Source organism: Canis lupus, chromosome 2 (assembly GCF_011100685.1).
Source record: "Canis lupus familiaris isolate Mischka breed German Shepherd chromosome 2, alternate assembly UU_Cfam_GSD_1.0, whole genome shotgun sequence".
In the NCBI taxonomy this organism is placed as follows: domain Eukaryota; kingdom Metazoa; phylum Chordata; class Mammalia; order Carnivora; family Canidae; genus Canis; species Canis lupus.
In genome coordinates, this window is record NC_049223.1 from 61,951,857 (window position 1) to 61,972,349 (window position 20,493).

Here is a 20,493-nt window from a genome sequence, read left to right on the forward strand (position 1 = left end):
TGAGAGACTGCTGAGACTGCTGACTTCGGGACCAGACATAGGCCAACAGACCTTCACAGATTGCTAACCAGTTCTTGTGATCACCAATGACCTAAACCCTAGAACAGACCTGGCCTGTCACTCATGGTGGCTCTGTTCCTCTGATGAAAACCTAAATTATAGACACCCTCACTCCTGGGTCTTCTAATGCTTCCTGATTGAGAGGTTGCCTATTCAAAGATTGCTCAGAAGGGCTCTGATGAAAACATTTTAATGTGCCCCTTGGTGTTGTTCTCTTTATTGTTCCTGGGGAACCATCAGAGGAAGGAAAACTGATCCTTTGCCCTCCACCTCTCTCTCTTTCTAAAAAATCCACTGTAGCTATTACCCTGGGGCACCAGAAGCCCTTAATATTGACTCAACAGCATTGCATGGTGGAAGAATCAAGAAAGGATTTATCACCTGACATAATTTTTTCCCATCCATCTCAGACTGAGTCTCTGAAAACCCAACATTTGGAAGTGTCCATTTCATTTTGGGGTGTGTGTCCTCTTCTCCCCCAAATTTACTCAGTGCTATGTTCTCCTAGAGCCAAAGCCTGGTCACCTGGTGCGCAAGGGGTTAATTTACCCAACTGCCTGTGGACTCTATGGGTTATTCCATATTTATTTCAATTATATAAGTATACTGGGCCAGTGTATTTATTTTAAATCACATTATCTACAGCTTCCCAAGCATGTGTCAACAAAAAGAACGGTTTCAATTTAGTAGACTTTGAAATGGTGTGCAGTTTATCCTCACTTCAATTATACTCTCTACAGTAAGTCATGGGCAGCTTCAGGATTATTCAGGGCAAGGTAATGCTATCTGAAAGCATTGATTTTTCCCTTCTTTTCAAGAACAGTTCACTGAAGGATGCACTGGAGTCTCCTTTAAGAAAACATAAAAATACATTTCTCAGCTGTAACTTCTGAGAAATCTCAATCGTAGGGGCCCTGGATGAGGCTGCTGGAGACGTTTCTAACCTTTAAAGGAAACTGTGCAAAGCTGGTTGCCAAGGTGTGACCATAGCAGGAGCCATGTTTCTTGGCTTGAAGTGATAGAAAATGGGTGGGCAAAGGGAGAAAAGGATGCCAGAGAACCCCTGCACAATGTCTACTCATAAATAAACACGTATTGATGGGGCCACCTACTGTGTACCAAGCCCTGTGCTAGGAGCTGGGGATACAGGTGTGAATGATAAAGGTCAGAGGTTTATCATCCCATGTGACTCATGGAATCCCCAAGGCCACACGTTTAGGAGGGCTCCATACTTGACTCAAGGTTCTATTGTTGCTGTTTTGAAATCTTAGCAACGTTCAAATGAAAAGTCCCACAGTTTCATTTTGCACAGGCCCTGAGGAATATGTAGCCTATCCTGATAAATACACAATCATTTCTGCCCTCCTGGAGCTTAGAGTCTAGTGGTGGGGACAGATGTGACCTAATTACCGAAGCTACTAATTCCACATGTGATGAGGTTACTTGAAAGCAGGTACAAGTGTGCTTAGAGGGTATGTAACAGAGGGACCTAGTAGTCTGCAGGCAATAAAATCACCCAGAAGAAGAGCCACTGAAGCAGACAGAAAAGATAGCTCATACCAACATGGAGTCTTCTCCAGGGAGATCATTCTGGGTGGAAGGAATAGCATGTGCAAAGGCCCCCAGGTAGGAAGGAGCCAGGCCTATCAGAATCAGAGAGGAAGCCAGTGGGAGTAGGGCACAGTGAACATAAGGGCAGGACAGGATTCTTTCTTTGGCAAGGCTACCAAGATCTGGATGCACCGTGGTCAGATTTGTAGATTTTCCCAGTTGATAATTGAAGTGACCCACGGACTTCTTTCTGTTGGTGTCCATTATTGCTGTGTGATCCATGAATTAATCTAGCCTTCCTTAAATTTTGCAGTTCTTTAGAAGGGGGTGAATGTCACACAAATGCCTCGTCTCTCAAAATACCAATCATTCTAAGTCACTTAAATTTAAATGATATATATGTAATAATTTTTGAGTATCTATAGAAGAATCCAGAATGAAGATGTCATTTATGAATTTACCTGAAGCCTTGGCAGTATTTACACATAGAATCTGAACAATGTTTGTAAATTCATTATACCACTGCATGTTGAGTGAGCTATTTTATTCCTGTGCGTTCTTTATCTACCTCTTTGACACTTAAAAGCAAGAGTTCCGTTGACCTTGGCCCTCCAGAATTTGGTGAATATCCCTCTGCAGACTCTTATAGGTTGTGATTTTATTGCTTTTCCACTTCTTCTCTTTCAGAGCTGAAGAGAACTGATCTATTGGAGTCTCTTTACAGGTGAGTGGGGGAACTCCACACCATGTACAATGGGAAAAAAATTGAAATCAGTTGTACGTTAGAAAGTTTACATGTCTGAAACATTTGCAATTTGAAGTCTTGGGGGAATAGTGAGGAGGTGCTGGGGAAGAAATAGAGCCTCTAGTGATGAGTACTTAAATAGCCCCATAAATCACATTTGAAAAGGCAGTTCATATGTTTACTGAATTGATTTGTCCGGACAAACGGAAGAAAAATGTAAAATAGAAGAATAGAAGACTCTACAAATGACCCTCATCTGGTGCCGTTTTTATAATGGTGTCCTGTTGACACTTCACTTTATGGCTGGGTTAAAAATTTCAAGCAGACTTGACTGGGAATCATTAGCATAGGAAATAACTCTGAGTTCAGTGACAGTAGCAGGACTTAAAAAATGTTTTATCTTTTTTCGTCTATTAAAGTGAGTTACATTTATGGATTTTCTAATATGGAGCCATTCTTGTACTTCTGGGATTAATCCAGTTGGGTCGTGGCTGTGCGTGCGCATGAGGGTGTATGTTCTAACCATGTGAACCACATTTGAGGGTAAAATGCAGTGGCGTTTGGTATATTCACAACATGATGCAACTGTTTCTGGAACTTTTTTATCATTCCAAACAGAAAGTCTGGATCTATTAGATCATAAGTCTTCATTCAGCTCCTCATAACTTATGTACTTCTTTTGGGCTCTCTATAAATTTGCCAATTGTAGGGTACCTCATGGAACCCAACTCCTGCAATATGTGTCTTTTTGTCTGGCTTACTTCACTTAGCGTGTTGGTTTCAGAGTTTTACTCGTGTCATAGTCCATGCCAGAACTTTATTTTTATTACTTTATCTTTGTTTAATGACTATGGCACTGTGGTAGGAGTCATTGATTTTTCAGAAATCTAGCCATCATTTTTGGAAAAGAAAACTTTCCTCTCAAAAAGTAATTATGGAAATGTCATAAAAAGGTGAAAGATTTTTGAGGCAAGTCAGACATAAAAATTACATTTTGCAAATTGTACTTGAAAAGAATTATTTTAATTGAAGTAGGTATTCCCAAGCCCAAATCCCCTCTGCTCCTGTAACCTCAGAATGTTCAGTTCATCCTTGTCAACTACTTGCTTCTCTGATATGGCCTAAATATGCCACTTAGGTAAGAACTACTTGATGAGAGTTACTTGGGGACTCTGTATGGGAACCCTTAGAAATGAATATGTCCAGAGACTTTGGTAACCATATCAGGCCAGCAGGCAGGTAATTTTCAGATCCGTGGAATCTTTTGCAATTCCGCACTTCCTTCTTTGTCTATGAGAAGGTCTGTCTTTCCAAAGAGGAAAATATCTCTCTAGCATGCTTAAAGGTGGTCCTAGGAGTTGGCTGTATTCATTCATTCAACCTTTCATTCCACAGCTATTCATGAAATGCCTGCTAGGTGCCAGACACTGTGGGACTAGGGATGTCTTGGTGAATCGCACCAACACAGTCCCTACAAAGTGACAGTGTATATTATTGCAGGGAAAGACAGACTTTGAATGGGTAATTACAAGGGTGAATCATGTCATAAAAGAAGTGGGGGGCAGAGTGGATGCATGATCCAACACCGTAAGAAATGAAGACGACCAAAAACTTCTATCCGAGTTGTTTGAGGGATGAGTCATGGACATTTGTTTCCTCATATTATCTAATTGGAATAGGTCAAGAATTAATGTGGGCTGTGTCTGGGATGCCAACAGTATCAGGTGGAGAATATAATCTGTTGGATGAGAAATAACTGATATGTCCACTTTGACACTCATTAAATATGACCATTGTGTGAGTAAAGTTGTTGGGACTTTTTCAACATGTAAAAAATACATTTTAGGGATCCCTGGGTGGCGCAGCAGTTTAGCGCCTGCCTTTGGCCCAGGGAGCGATCCTGGAGACCGGGGATCGAGTCCCACGTCGGCTCCCAGTGCATGGAGCCTGCTTCTCCCTCTGCCTGTGTCTCTGCCTCTCTCTCTCTCTCTCTCTCTCTCTCTGTGACTATCATAAATAAATAAATTAATTAATTTAAAAAAATAAAAAAAATACATTTTAATCCTGGGAGGCAGTGCTGGGACACTCAGGAGGCTGTTGTGACAGGTGTCAGGCCGGGGGCTTAGAAGAGTGACAGTGGCCGTGGAGAAAACACACAGGATGGTGTAACATTTTTAAAGTTTTAGCCATGTGTTTGTGATTTCTTGCTTGTCTCTCTGGCTCTTGGTGCACCTCTACTCAGCCAAACAGATTCTCCATCTTCATGGACTTAGCAGAAATTCAGAAGAACAATGTGTCTTCTTGGATTTGAGTTTCAAAAGTCTGAGGCCTCAGAGGAACAGGAAGGGTTTGAGTTGCCTTAGAGGAAAACTTTTGGTGTCTAATGCAAAACAAGAGTCCAAGGTGTGTGGACCATTGCCCGTTGGCTCTGAGACCCCGTTTTCACCCTCCCACTACTCTGCTTTGCATCTCGGGATTGACACCCTATAGACTCCACTCCCAGGCTCCCTCCTACATGTGGCTCCTGGGTAGGTTCCTCTATGGAGGCCTGGCCCAGACCTTGTGTCCGTGGTGAGAGGAGGGAGGTGTCAGGGTGTTTCTCCCTCTTTTGTCTCTGCTTCCGGTGGCATCTCTGACAGCCCCTGTATCCCCTCTCCAGTTCCAGCATATGGGGATCATCTAGGCTCAGTGAACACTACCTCCTCCCTTTGTCCCTTTGTTTCCCCAACTCTTCAGGTTGCCTCAGTGTCTCCTGATGGCCCTGTCAGCCTTTCTGACACCTTTGCAAATGGTTCTCTACCTTGTGTGACCTCAGTGCGGCCTAAATTCTGTTTCCCTGACTGAAAGCTGATTGGTACCGGAAGTTGTCAGGAGAGTCCACAAAGAAGAGATATGGATGGGGCCTGGGCTGCAGGCAGCAGACTTGAAACATCTACACGGATCGGACAGGAGCTTCTCTTACGCATTGCCTGGTCTCTATGTGAGCTCCTATTCAAGCCAGCACGGTGGATCACAGCACCCACTTGCTGTGGGAATTAGCATCCTTAGCCCATAGTGATCCTTACCTTTGGCAACCAGCAAAGATTCTTCTTGGCTAGTTGCTGCTGTGCCCTTGTTTACCCTTAAACATGGCTCTAGGTAGATAACTCCCATTCTAGAGGACACCCCTTGAGTCCCGGGACAGCGGAGGGGGTCCTAGCTTCTACAATATCTCATAACCAAGGCCCCCCAAAGTAAGAACATTTGCATCTCATTTTGCTTTCTATTCAAGAACCGAGCGACGTATAGCTGCAAATTACCTCGGAGACCACCTTATCCAAATTCTTCATTCTGCACCTAAGGATATTGAGGATCAGGGAAGGGATTTTGGCTGTCCAAAAACTTCTCGCTCATCCTGCATCTAATAATTTTGGTGAATATTAGCACCTTAAACAGGGAATCTCCACTGGTACTTTTTACACCCCACAGAATCACATACATTTTAAATTTTACATTATTTTGTGTTTGAGAGCAGAGAGCAGCTGCTGAAAAGAAGTCCGCACATACCTACTTTTGTACCTATTCGTGCATATATGGTAATATAAAAATGTCAACCGTTCACCTTAAGGTTCTGCAAAAGAGAGCTCTTTCCGGAATGACACTTGAACTGCTCAATATCATCTCAAATCTCATTTTGGTGGCTCTAGCCTTCTAAAAGCCTGGCACAAGACTAAAGTGGATTAATGTTGAAATTTTCCAGAGGCTTTGTCTCACATCAGTGAAGTACTTCTAATCACTTCCCATCATTGTCAAAGCCAGAATGGCTTCTGAAGCTCATGGACCACTGTCATGGTTCAGGAGAACTGCATACCGTGGCTGAGAGAAGAATTGTTGACCAGAATTCTGGTTATCAAAACAAATCTAGAAGAAGAAAAAAGATATCTGTGTCCTTGACTTTATTAGAAGTCAGATCATCTTTTTCAGAAGGATAGAGGCTCCTAATTACTTTGCCTTTCCTCCCTGCAGTTTTCCAAAAGGAAGAATAAATTCCCAGAATTCGGTGTTGAAGGCTTCCACCGCTTTGTATTTAGGATCCTAAGCACTATTGTCTGAATGGTTGGAAGACACATGTATTTTGCAATGTTCCCCGCACCCTCACCCCCAAATGAATTCTTCATCTTTCATAGGGTGATCTGTCCAGGCCTAGGTAGATTCTCTGGGAGATAATTTGGCAGGTAAATATGAAACCAAGACCATCTCTATTCCATTCCTTGTGAACTTCCAGACGGCATTACTGAGGACTCAGGCATAAAAGTTTAGAATCTGTGTCTTTGCCTGAATTTAATCATCTCCATCAGAATCCTTAAGGAATTACAATAACAGTGATTCATTCATAATTCACAATTTCCATTATCTTCTTTCTCCATCTAGTGTGGGGGGTAAAATTTATGGCTTCATTTACATTGTGTTCTATGAATAATAGAAGAAATATAGTAAAGACCCATGGAAATGTTCTCGCTACAGACGCACTTTGGAACACATCTGCATTACAATAGCCTTCGTACAGTGCAGGATCCACAGAGCTTGCAGCTGCGAAGGAAGCATTTCAAAGGGGCCATTCTCATTATACGGAGTCTTCTCTTTCTTTGAACTTCAAAGCAGAATGAGGAGACCTTAAATGATATGGGGTAGGTAAGTGATGAAATTGTAACTTCAGGTATAAAATCTCTTCGATTATGTGTATGGGGAAACACAGCCATCCAATGGAGCAAATATGTTTGCTCAGAATGCTATCTGGCTGGCAGGCAGGAACAAATTTAATCTTAAGATTTCTTTGAGCTATTGGGGCCTTTTTTTTTTTTTTTTTTTTTTGAGCTGTTGGGGCCTTAAAGATAATCTAGCCCAAAGCCCTTCTTTTGCAAATGGGCAAACCAAGGCATAGAGAAAGAAAATGACTTGCTCAGGGTCACAGGGTAAAAGGACGGTCAGGACACAAGTGGACTCCTCCCTCTCTGGGGCTCCTTCCAGTACACCGCATTTACCTTTGTTTTAAACACAAATCACCTGGCTCTGCGACACAGCCATAAAGCTAGAAGTAATCCTCTTGGAGAGGGATTTTTCAAACATGGAGCAAAGACATTTTCAAGGATTTCCCCCTAAATAATAATCTCTCGCAATGGAAAATCTTCACTGAAAACATTTTGAGATTTGAAGAAAGAAATTTGCCATACTTCTGCGATTAAGGGAATCTCATTTTTCTTCTCCCAAGGAATGACAATAAAGCTGATGAAAGACCATGCGACGTTCAGATTTCTCCCCTTGGGTCTAGCAGTAGCCCAGGGCAATACTTTATTACAGTTCCATCCACAGAAGAATAAAAACCAACCCAAATAGTATTTAAAAAATGGTCTGTCCTTTGAATCAATAGCTTTCCAGAGACCGTATGGAGCATGACCTAGCCAAGCCAACCCCCTTTCACATAGTAGAGGTTCAATGCATTTTTGTTGAAAAGATTAAATTCAAAAATGTACTTTTACTTGCAGTTTGTTGTAGGCTATACAGAGTCGTTTCTAAAACCTATTATGCTCATCCCCCCCCCCCCCATTCCTGTGCCACGGTTCCTACTTCCCCATCTTTTCCTATTTTGCGTTTGAAGAAAATACACATCACAGAAAATCATTGCACAGAAACATTTTGGGAAGGATCTCTCGTTTCTTACAGAAGACTCCTATAGCATGCCCTGTCTCTAATTTTATTAAAGTAATTCAGATATCATGTTAGTAGGGAGGCCTTTTGTGGCTGGAAAGGGCAAGTGATATTAGTAGGCAAAACACATACAAATTCCACAGCGCTGTGATTCACAGATGCATATTCTCTGATCCAACATGTCTAATACATTTAGTCATGCACAATAAAAACCAAACAAAAGAAGCAACCACCGGCCTTTCACTGCCCACTTCCCACCCCAAGCTTTAAGGAATTCCTCTAGTTATGCGTACCCACAACAAAATAATGTGTCTCCTACTTCCCCCCAAATATGTAGGAAAGCTGGGAGTCCATTCACTCGAGGCAGGAAGACAAAGGAAAGATCACTTGGTTTACCTTCTTGTGCTAAGTGCTGACAACACCCTATTCCGGAAGTGAGCTCGTGATATAAAGAGAATTCTGGTATGTACCAAGAGAGAAGTGTCAAGCTAACAATAGTAACAAAATTAAATTTCTATAGCTTCCCAAATGACTGAGATCCAGTCTATTGCCCATTTCAAGAGTCCACCCTCCGAGTTAAATTCAGCCTGATTACGATACTTTTTGGTAAAACGACACTGCCTGCCTTCCTTCTCAGTGTCTGCTTTTTACACACCGGCTTGTTCTTCATTCAGTTAAGAATGAGATCTGTTTATTAAGCAGAGGACAAAGACCAGATTTTTGATATTGACTTGTATTCTTCCAGGCCTCTCTCCTTCCTATAAACTTTCTCTTCTTCCTGCCCCACCAGAATGGCGTGGGGGATGCGGCCGGTGGGGAATTAAACTTACACCTGCTTTGTTTCTGGACCCTGGTTCTTTTTGATCCGGTCACAGAGACTCAAGTTTGTCTGTCTAATTCTATTCTCACACTTCTCTTCTGAAAGAGACATGGATGCAAGATAAAGCTATCAACTTTATAAGAGCTAAGAGAGAGAGAGAGAGAGAGTTTCTGTTTGGTAGGGGCGCAATGCAATCTTTGCTTTTCTTTGGGCAATTGCCATTTTAGTTTATTTTAGTTTACTTTACGTATGTATTTATTCGGGGCAATGTAGTTAAGAGCAAGCAAGAGCAACTTGTAGCTAATGCCTAGGAAGTCCAGGCAAGATTGGCAACTTGGTGGCAGAAGGGTAGGCATAGAATATCCAGCCTGGGAGGGGAATCATGCTGTTCTAGGTCAGTGGTTTTCAAATAGGGGAGATTTCGCTCACCCTAGGGAACATCTGGCAATGTCTAGAGATGTAAATTTTCACAACTAGAAGCCAGGGATGCTGCTATACATTCTATTGTGTGCAGGACAGACCCACAACAAAGAATTATCCTACCTGACATGTCAATAGTGCTGCAGTCGAGAAAGCCTGCTCTGGATCAAGTCTTACCTGGACTACTGTGTCTGATTCGGAGTCTAACATTTTAAATAAAGATCTGGCCCATTTGGAGCTTGTCCCACAAGGGTGGCCAGGAAGTGGGGGTACTGGAAATAGTATCAAATAAGATACCAGGAAAGAGACAAAAACTGTTTCATCCAGAGAAAAGGAGATTCAGGAGACACAGGAGTTTGTTCTGCTAATTCAGAGATTGAACTGAAAGTCACAGGGAGAGAGATTTCGGCTTAAGTAAGGAGGCCATTTTGTTTATTTAAGAATTTATTTATTTGAGAGAGAGAGAGAGAGAGCACGAGCAGAGAAAGAGCAGAGGGGGAGGGGCAGATAGAAGGGGAAAGAATCTCAAGCAGACTCCCTGCTGAGGGTGGAGTCCCATGCCAGGCTTGATCCCTTGATTCTGAGATCATGACCTGAGCTGAAACCAAGAGTCCAGCGCTTAACGGACTGAGCCACCCAGGGGCCCAAAGGAAGCCATTTCTAACAAAGTTACTGGGACTAGACTAGGCTTCCTTGTGAAGTAATGATTTCCCTGCTCCTGGTTAGGTTGAAGTTGATGCCATAAGAATGTAATTTCCCTGAGAGTAGCCAAAGTCTGCTTGTCTCCCCCACTGTATCCCCCCATGGACTGGCAGAAAACTCAAGATGTAGTTGGATACCTAGTGAATGGCTATTGCATGAACAGTATTTTGATTCTTTATCAAAGATTTCATGGAGGACATTTAAGATTAGAGAGACCCCAATTTTTACTATTGGTTTGACTTTATATTTCCTTAGGAACTATATTATCTGAATTTTAAGACAACAGTAAATAGAACTGAGAGATAGCAGAACTCAATGTAACAATTTGAAGCTTCACCTGGTGATTTCATTTTTGAAGAATCTGAATTCCTGTATAACCATGCATTGACACAAAAGGTGGGTCCCACTTTCAACCACTCCAATATTGTAGACACTCCATAAAATATGCATTTTAAATCTTATATTAAAGTATTACATGTGAATGGAGAAGTGTACCTGAGACATGTCTATAACCTGTTGAACTTATTTAATTTTATTTTTCCAGCTTTATTGAGATATAATAGATATAATGTGTAAATCTTTTTTTTTTTTAGTGTTTTGTTTAAAATAGGCTACATTTATTTTTTTTTGACATTTTTTTTATTGGTGTTCAATTTACTAACATACAGAATAACCCCCAGTGCCCGTCACCCATTCACTCCCACCCCCCGCCCTCCTCCCCTTCCAACACCCCTAGTTCGTTTCCCAGAGTTAGCAGTCTTTACGTTCTGTCTCCCTTTCTGATATTTCCCACACATTTCTTCCCCCTTCCCTTATATTCCCTTTCACTATTATTTATAATGTGTAAATCTAAGGTGAGGGTGATCCTTTGATACACATGGATATTACAAATTGATTGCCATTATAAGGTTAGTTAACAGGTCTTTTACCTCATATAATTACACATTTATTTTCTGTTGTAATAACATTTAAGATTTATTGTCAGGGCAGCCCGGGTGGCTCAGCAGTTTAGCTCTGCCTTCAGCCCAGGGCGTGACCCTGGAGACCCCAGATCAAGTCCCATGTCAGGCTCCCTGAATGGAGCCCGCTTCTCCCTCTCCCTGTGTCTCTGCCTCTCTCTCTCTTTCTGTTTCCCATGAATAAATAAATAAAATCTTTTAAAAAAAACACATTTAAGATTTATTTTCTAAGCAACTTTCAAGTATGTAATACAGTATTATTAACCATAGTCATCATACTGAGTATTAGATCTCAAACCTTATTCATCTTATAACTGGAGGTGTATGCCCTTTGACCTATACAGTTTGTTGAGCTTTTATAGATTGAACATGCCCATGCCTCTGCTACCCACATTGAAAAACTGAACATTTCTTGCACCCTAAACTTCCATTTGTGTTTCCTTCTGGTCACCCAAAAGAAGCCACTATTCTGGTTTCTAACAGCATTGAATACTTGGACCTATTTTTGTACTTTATAGAAAAGCATCAGTGTATGTTCCCTTTGTTTCTGTCCTTTTTCATTCAACTCTAGGAGATGCATCCAAATTCTTATGTGTCCTTGTAGATTGTTCATTGTCATTACTGAATAATATTCTATTGTGTAAGTCTACTGTAAATTATTTACCTATTCATTGGTGATGGCCATTTGAGTACTTTCCAGTTTTGGACTATTATGAAGAGGGATGATATAAACATTCTAGAACAGGCTGCTATTACCATTCTAGTTACTATGAGTTGCTATGTACAAAGCCACAACAACAAACCAACAATGATGTGTTATTTCATATGATTTTGTGGGTTGGCTTGGCAGTTCCTCTGCAGGTTCGTTCTGGGCTCACCCTGCTACTGTATTCAGTTGCACTAGAAGGTTCAAGACAGCTTCCCTCTCATGTGGCAGCTGTTGTTGGCTACCAGCTGAGGCATCTTGCATCTCCTTCATATGATTCTCCACCTTGAGCAGGCTGGGCCAGCTTTTTCAAGTGACAATCTCAGAGTGATGTCCCAAGAGGGTGAAAGGAACAGCTGCATGACGTTTTGAGTTTGGAGCTATGGAACTGGCATACCGTCATGTCTACTGCATGGCCATTCCGAATTCAAGAGGTTGGGACATAGACACCACCTTTAGGAGAAGCTGCTGAATATTGTGGCCATGCTCCAAAATTGATCACAACATCTGGTGACTATGTTATACATTTCTCTTGTTGCTGAGTCATAGGTTGGTAGATGTCTTCAAAAACTTTTTTTAAGTTGCCCAATTTCTATTCCCACCAGCTTGCATGGGAGTTGAGTTTTCTTTACCTCTTTGCCAATACTTGGTGTTGTAGGAGCACATTTTATTTTATAAAGCTTCTTTTCTAATCGAGTCAATGTGAAAGAACATCTAAATTGTCGGCTACTCTCATATGCAAATTTAAACTTCATTTTCAAAATGTATTTTGGATGCAGCTAAAAATTTAAAAACCTCCCTGAAACCTTCCATCCTCTTCTGGTTAAAGCAAAGGACCCACATGTTTCTCTGTAACACTCTGTAGTGTTAAAAGACACAACCACTCACAATTTTTTTCCCCTTCTAATAATAAGCATTTTTGTCTCTTCAGTCCCTGGGAAGATTCTAGATACCTTGGGCCACTCTTTCAGCTTAGGTGTAATCTGTGAAACATTCCAAAGTCTCTATCTTTCAATCAATCAATCAATCAATCAATCAATCGGAAAGCAGGCAGGCAGGAAGGAAAAGGGCTTTCAGACTAAAGTACTTGTGGTTCATACCACCAGTCTTTGTGTGTAGCCAGGAATGAATATTAGTCCTCAACTCTGATGCATGGGAAATGTAAGGTTGTTTTTTTTTTTTTCACAATCAAACTTTTCTGCTTCTTGAACTTCTATTCTGAGAAGGAAGGTTGGTGGTGGTGGTGGGGGCTGATGGCACAGAATTTCCATCAATCCAGGGTTGGTTCTGCCTCTCCCTAAACATTTCTCGTGGAGCTGTCTGGTTTGTTGGGCCCCTACTCATGTTACAGCTCTTGTAGAGAAGGATATTGAGTCGCGGACCCTCAAAGCTCAAGTATTGGCTTCTGCTGAGATGGTCCCATCTAGCCTGAGTCATTGATCCAGGCTGCTGTGTTGCCTTTCACTTCTAGAAGCCCAGCATTTCCCGCTTTTATCTTCATGAGCTATTTCTGCAACCTATTTGGGAGCATGAACAACATTTGATTGCTCTCAGGTTCCTTTCTCCAAGGGCAACTTGCTGACTTTGTTCAAGGACTTCATGGGGTAGAAGCTTCTTTTATTCTCACATTTCTTTGTGCTGCAAGAAGCCCCACTTGGGATGCTTCTTTGTCACATAGGATACTTCTCTACTTGTTGACCACCTCTCTAGGCATCCATCTGTCCTTGAACTCACTGGATTCAGCTTTGGAAGTGGGGAAAAGCCAAGCTGAGTTTGAGGAATTACAATGGACTCTGTCTTTTCTTGCATCCTGAATTCCAAACACATTGAGAAGGATAAGCAGTTGGAGAACATCACTCATCCATTTATTCAAATAAATACTTCTTGAATGACTACTATATGCCAAGGAAAGCTGGTATTTGAGAACGTGACTTACGTCTGTGTGAACAGTGAATTTATAACACAGTGATGGTCAGTTTTAGTATCCGCCCAGGTAGACTGTAGTACACAGTTATTCAGTCAAACACTAATCTAGGTGTTGCTGTGAAGGTGTTTTGCAGATGTGATCAACATTTACAATCAGTGGACTTTATAAAAAGGAGTTTAACCTAGGTAATCTGGGTGGGTCTGATCTGATCAATTGAAAGGACTTAAGAACAGAACTGAAGTTTCCCTGAAGAAGAAGCTATGAAGCCTGTGGACTGCAGCATCAGCTCCTGCCTGAGAGTTCCCAGGGTGACCAGCCTGCCCTATGAATGCTGGACTCTTCTAGTTAGCTCCCACAACTGCATAAGCCAATTCCTTGCAATAAATATCTGTCTGGTGGAACCCTGACTGATTCACACATGTACACTTTAGTCACAGGCAGTCCTAGCCGCTAGAGCAATGAAGAAAGATGTTTCCAGTAGGTGGCCAGCATACACAAAGGAGATAGGAAGAGTGGGAACTAGGGATTAACTACCTCTTCTTTTCCCACCTCTCCGTCCTCTGGGGCTGGTGACAGAGGGGCAGAGAGAGGCCAGGCTGTTACGCAAAGTAGATCCTTCATCTTAGAAGAAAGAGAGTCTTTTTTTTTTTTTTTTTTTTTGAAAGAGAGTCTTCTCTCAGTTTCTCAAACACTTGAGGAAAAACAAAGATGTCAGGGACTGTTAGAGAAAATTTAATTTTACATACCCAAATTATAAAAGTTTGAATATTAGATCTGCCTTATTTTACTAGCTGAAGTACTTCTGATGAAATTATTGCCTTTGATCAAAATGCTCACTGAAAGAGCTCAAATTTCAGTCTTCTTTCCTCTGTAGCATTTTATGTAGAATGTTAGCCATAATATTACAATCTAATAAGATGCCAATTATAATCCAAACTTTCAAATAGTTGTTTAACTAAGTCCAAGACATCATACTATAAATACTTGTACAATGCATTTTAAATCAATCCAGTCAAGTCCTCATATAATGTGCTGACCAGAGGAAACTAGATTTTCAGGTCAAGAGTCACAACCATATATTTTTTTCCTTAAGTCTACTTTTTTCTTTCTTTCTTTCTTTCTTTCTTTCTTTCTTTCTTTCTTTCTTTCTTTTTTTCTTTCTTCTTCTTCTTCTTCTTCTTTCTTTCTTTCTTTCTTTCTTTCTTTCTTCTTTCTTTCTTTCTTTCTTTCTTTCTTTCTTTCTTTCCTTTCTCTTTCCTTCTTTTTCTTTCTATCTCCTTTCTTTTTTCTCCTTAAAGATATTATTCATTTATTTGAGAGAGAGAGAGCACAAGCAGGGTGTAGGGGCAGAGGTAGAGGTAGAGGGAGAAGCAGACTCCCAGCTGAGCAAGGAGCCCAATGTAGGGATCAATTCCAGGACCATAGGATCAAGATATGAGTTGAAGGCAGACACTTAATGGACTTAGCCACCCAGGCATCCCAAGTCTACATTATTTCTGTGTGTTGCACATCTGGAGTCACACAGACCTGATTTTAAGTCCCAGTTATGTCTCCTATCAGTTCCGTGTCTTTGGGTAAATTAATCTGAGCTTTGGTTTGCATATCTTTTAAGTGGGGATGATGATTGTGTCTTACTTAAAACAGGGTTGTGAGGAGTAAGTGAATAATATATGCAAAGTGCTTAATGGGACATCTGAGTAAAGATGGTATTTGGAATTCATACATTTTACTTACCTATTTTCATTTTCTTCTTAATACCACTAAAATAATATAAAAAGTGTTTTGTTTTGAATGAATGAATGTGAGGGGAGACAGTGGCAAGAAATGTTTGGAAGCCATTAATGGAGAAATAGAATGTGGTAAGTCACTTACCATGACTTAGCATGCCTGAAAAAACAGAATCACAACCTTGTAATGTGGAAAGCTAAAAATTAACTTGATTCAAACCATAGACCCGAAGGCTTGAGATCAGGAACATAAGATGGGGTGAGGCAGAGGATCAGAATCCAGAAAGATTGATTGAAAGCCTGTATAAGAACTGTTCAAGCCTCAAATCCCCTTCCCAGTGGCATCCAGCCAGAACACTGTCCCTCTTTCATTTCAATAAAAGACCTGAAGTTTATTTTTTGGAGAGGTTAAAGCAGAAGGTCTCTGGATTGGTGGGTCTGTCATACCTGAAGATGGGGTTACCCTACTGAAAAAAACAGGGTTTAAGTGAATGAATGTATTCTGGTTGCTAAGACCCTCAATACTCTCTTACCTCAGCTTCCATAAATGACATTCAGGCCTTTTTCCTTTCTAGGAGATGAAAGGAGTCTTTTGAAGGAAATGGACATGGTTTGTGGATGTTTTGCAAGGAAGCAGTCCAGCCAGATCACCTTAGTCTTGCTGAGAGCTAATCTGTTTTTTCTCCCCTCACTCTTTAATACAGCAGAAAACTGGACTACCAGACACAAGAGAAAACTTAAACATTGAAAGATAGCAATAAAAGTGAGCAACAACACTAACAAAACCATCTGGTTAAAAAAATGGAAACCATGTAGGGAAAAGAAACCAAGAAAAGCATCCTTTTATTACTGTATACATAAATGAAGAACAGGATGCTTTAAAAAAGGAGCATTTAGAAAACAAAATGGAACCCTTGATAATTAAAAATGAGAGCAGAAAGAGAAAATCAATAGGAGAGCTTGAAGATGATGCTGAGGAAAATCCAAGAAAATCTCCTGGAAGGTAGAGTGAAAAGATGATAGAGAGTAAAAAAAATTTACAGAACCAGTCCAGGAAATATATATGAACAATGGGGTTCCAGGAAGAGAACATTGAGGGTTTGTTTAATTGAAGAACATTTCTTAGAAGTCAAGAGTGAATTCTCAGATAAGAGCCACTGAGTTATCAGCACAGTGGTTTGGAAATAGACCTACACCAGACCTGCCTGTCTTAGAACACCAGGGGAGAAAGAGAGAGAGAGAGACAGAGAAAGAGAGAGAGAGAGAGAGAACACATCAAGAATCAGAATGGTTTCAAGCTTCTTAGCAGTCATACTGGATGTTGGAAGACAATGGAAAAATGCCTTTAGAATTTGAAGAAACTTTGTTCCTACTTGGAATTTTACACATAGCCAATCTACTAACCAAGTATGAGAGTGGAATACAGATGTTTTTTGGTAAGCAATGTTTAAACAATTTTATCTCCCACATTTCCTTTCTCAGGAAGCTGCTGGAAGGTGTGCTCCCTGCAAAGGAGGGAATAAACCAGTAAGGAGGAAGACATGGGATTCAGGAAAGAGGTGGAAGTCCAACACACAAGAGAGGCAAAGGGAGTGCACAGGAGGATGTGGAAGGGGGATCCCAGGATAATAGCTGTGCACCAGGCTTAGAGGGAAACCAATTCTGGTGGGAACATATCAGAGGACTGCCACGAAAGATTCCTGCAAGAATGCAAATTGATAGAATATCAATCATCTAAATATTTTGAAAAGAGATTTAGACAAAAGACAGAGAGTTTGGAGTTGAATTAGTGGTAAGTTCACAGAAAAAAAAAACAAATAAGGAAACAAGACAGTTATCTGTAGGGAAACTAAAATTTGTACAGGAAAGAAACATAATTATTAGTTTGCTCATGACTCAGCTGTGAACAGCCTTTGCATAGTCGTAATGTCAACAGTGCATATTGATCTAGCAAAATTACAAAATAGTTCTATTGGGAAGTTGGGGGAATGGAAGTTGTACTGGGAAGTGTGTGGTATGGGGGGGAGTGAATAAAGGCTCAGCTGTCATCATCCAGAGGAGAAGGGAAATAGGTAATGTCAAAAACTGAAAAATAAAGATGTGATCCTGAGTATGTTGTTTAGAGATGTGAAGGTAAATCCCTAGATAATGTCTTCAGAGAGTTGAAAATGGTGGCCTCTGGGGAAGACAAGTGGGGCAAAAAATAGGGAGTTGTTGAGTTTTGCATAAACTTGTACAACTCTTGGCTCTTCCAATGTGTGCCTTTATATCTTTGATAAACATGAAATTTTAAGAAGTCTTAGCACAGTGCTGGTTGTGTAATGAGTCTTCAATAATTAGCTCTTATCATTAATTTTATTACCCCTAGTGTATCAACCCTGAGCAGATGTGAAAGGAAGCAAGGAGGAACTTCCTTGATGCAGAACAATTCAATCTCCGTGTGAGATCTCAGCAGTTTTCTTCATGCTGATCTCATTACTGAATTTCGGGGGAGCAGTGGAACCCTACGATACCTCCAAAAGTTAAAGGAAAGACATAAAACCACAGTCATTGAGTGTCAACTCTGTGTATGGGATTGTGGCCCTCATGTACATGATGTCATTTACCCTTAAGACCACCTGATAAGTATATCAAGTTATAAGTATCATCATGTCCATTTGACAGTCGAGGAAGATCAGTCCTGGAAGACTTAAGTAGAATTTGCTGCTCACCTCGTGGTTAAGATCGGAGCAGATCTGGGAGTTGAGTTGACTAAATCCATGCTGCTCTCTCATCATAGCCATTCATGGCCTCAAAAAGTATGTAGGCGAAATCTTGGGTGACAGTTTCATAAAAGATTCATGAGGGGAGTCCGGATGTTTGGAGGACAGGTGTAACTGGCAAGGTCTCACTACTTCAGCACTGTCTTGCCAAGAGCAGACCTCTGGGCGGGATGCCCTGGAAGCTGACCCAGCAGGCTGCCCTTCTGTTCTTGCAGTCTGCGGAGAGCCCAGTCCTGCCAACTCTAGACCCACAGAACCAGTCTGCTGTTTTCTTAATCTTTTACTTTCCTCCTGATGGAACAACTTGGTCTCCTTCCCTTCTGAGTAGACAGGTGAAGGCTGAATGGAAACAGAGCCTTTCGTTCTCCTGTTCAGAATGTAGGTGCCATTGAAGCCAGTGGCTTGAGTTACAAGGGTGGCAGAGGGCTGACTACCTTCCAGGGGCACAGGACAGTGAAGTGAGACCCTGAACACAGGGTCCCATGTTGTCATTCCTCTGCTTGAACTACAGTCCAAGTGATCACTGCTGGTGGAATTGAAGTTTGGACTACTCAACTTAGAGTTGTACAGGGATAGATGCTTATCTTTGAAAGTACTGCATGAGTTAGAATACATGTGGGAGAGGTGGCACGCTTGCAGAGGCTCAGAGGGTGTGTTTGCTGCATGAACTTCTTACAAAAGTGTGGGCAGGATTAAGGAACCTCAACAAAGAATGTTGAAGCTCCTAGGCCGGTAACAGAAAGGAGTTTTGAAGGGGCTTTGGATGGGAGAATTCACTAGACCTAGAGAGCTATAGGTAGAGGAGACAGCTGTCCAACACATCTATGATTATAGATTGAGAGATATAATCACCTTCCAACCTGTACTGGAAAGGAGCAAGTCCTGGAAATAAATACTCCAATGTTACTCCTCCTACCCTCAGATTCCCTGCTGGTGCCTTCCCTTGATTGAATCCAATTAGAAGCCAGAGGGCAAGGAAAGGTGTTCACATGGTCCCTAAAAGTCCACCTCCTACAATCAAGCAAGGTGAAGAAGGGTGGAGAATGGGTTTGGAGGGCGCAGAAAGAGACAATCCAACAGAGGTATAAAAAATAAAACAAAGAGTCACCCATGATCCCTGCTTATATAACATCAGTGCTCGCCCTCTTAACTGTGTCTTGGTGATTGTTTTGGTTTTCCTCCCCCCTTTACGCGTCTTTGCCACACTGTAGATCCAGCGCGCCAAATGGTGCCAACTCTTCTCAAGGAGACGAGCACTCATAGCAAGTATATTTTTATTGTGAAGACATCTGCACCTTCTTGCCAGCCAAAAATAACATATGGAAACGTTTCCCACATTTTCACCAGGGGGCACTCACTCCTTTCCCATGGATGGCTAGAAATGTTTTTTTGGAAGTATTTGCTGGCCAAAATAGAATCCTTTTTGTAGCCACAGTGAATGTTGGAATCAGCTCTGTCCCGAAGTAATTTCTGGCCAAACAGTGTTTCTGTTTAAAATAATATGACTGGACTCAAAGTATGCCTTCTTGGTAAATGTTTAAAATCCAACTTGCATGTTCCATTTGGAAAATACTTTGGGTCTAAACACTGCCTTACTCTTCTGCCACTGAAATGAACAAAATGAAGAAGACTTTGGGAAGATAATCTACATGCTTCATTTGTAGGTATATTTTCAGAGCCAAAAGTTCAACCAATCAAAGCAGAAGAGCAAATTGTCTCTTTGGGGGCTGCCTTGTAACCCATCCCCATGATTCATTCTGATGGATAAATGGAGCTTCCTAGGGGAAACATGTTTTCTCAAGTATAAATTCTCCCGAACAGAAAGGCATTTGTTTGGTATCATATCAATCCTATTTAGCTATTAGGTATGAAAGTGACATACTCTGTCAAAGGAACCATGCAAACAGTTGAGTAATAAAGCAATGTATGGGGAGTGAGTGGGAGGCCTCAGACGCATATTTATAAGCCTCCTCTTAAAAGTATGGATTGTGTTTGAGATTTGAAAATAATTATAGATCTTTGATTCCTTTTACATGAGCATTATATTATAACTACAGGGAAATAGAAATACATATTAAAATATTCAAAACGCACAATGATGGGAAAAATTGGCTCCTATTACTCGATTGGAGTCTTGTTATAGAGACCAGTTGGTCTGCCAGTGAACTGATCAATCAAAGGGACAGATTCAAATTGGTTCGTCTCAATAAAAAACCTTATCCTGGAGTCTGGAGACTACATGGTGTAATGAATAAGAGCAAAAGTTTTGGCATAAGATCAATCTGGATTCGAATCCCAGCTCCATCATTTCTTACCTTTGTAACCTTGGGAACATCATTCAACACTTTGAGCCTTAGTATTCTGGCATATAAAATGGGGGAAGTTATAGCATCTACCTAAATAAAGATTGATGTCAAGATTGAGACCAC

At 41.1% G+C, this 20,493-nt stretch overlaps 1 long non-coding RNA gene across 1 annotated transcript; it reads left to right on the forward strand.

Annotated features, from left to right (window-relative positions):
* The first annotated feature begins 11,709 nt into the window (after window positions 1–11,709).
* LOC111092846 lies at window positions 11,710–19,193 on the forward strand. The gene is made up of 3 exons (XR_005355786.1): window positions 11,710–12,158; window positions 16,007–16,738; window positions 17,671–19,193. It is a non-coding gene; the product is annotated as an uncharacterized LOC111092846 (long non-coding RNA).
* Window positions 19,194–20,493: the final 1,300 nt, after the last annotated feature.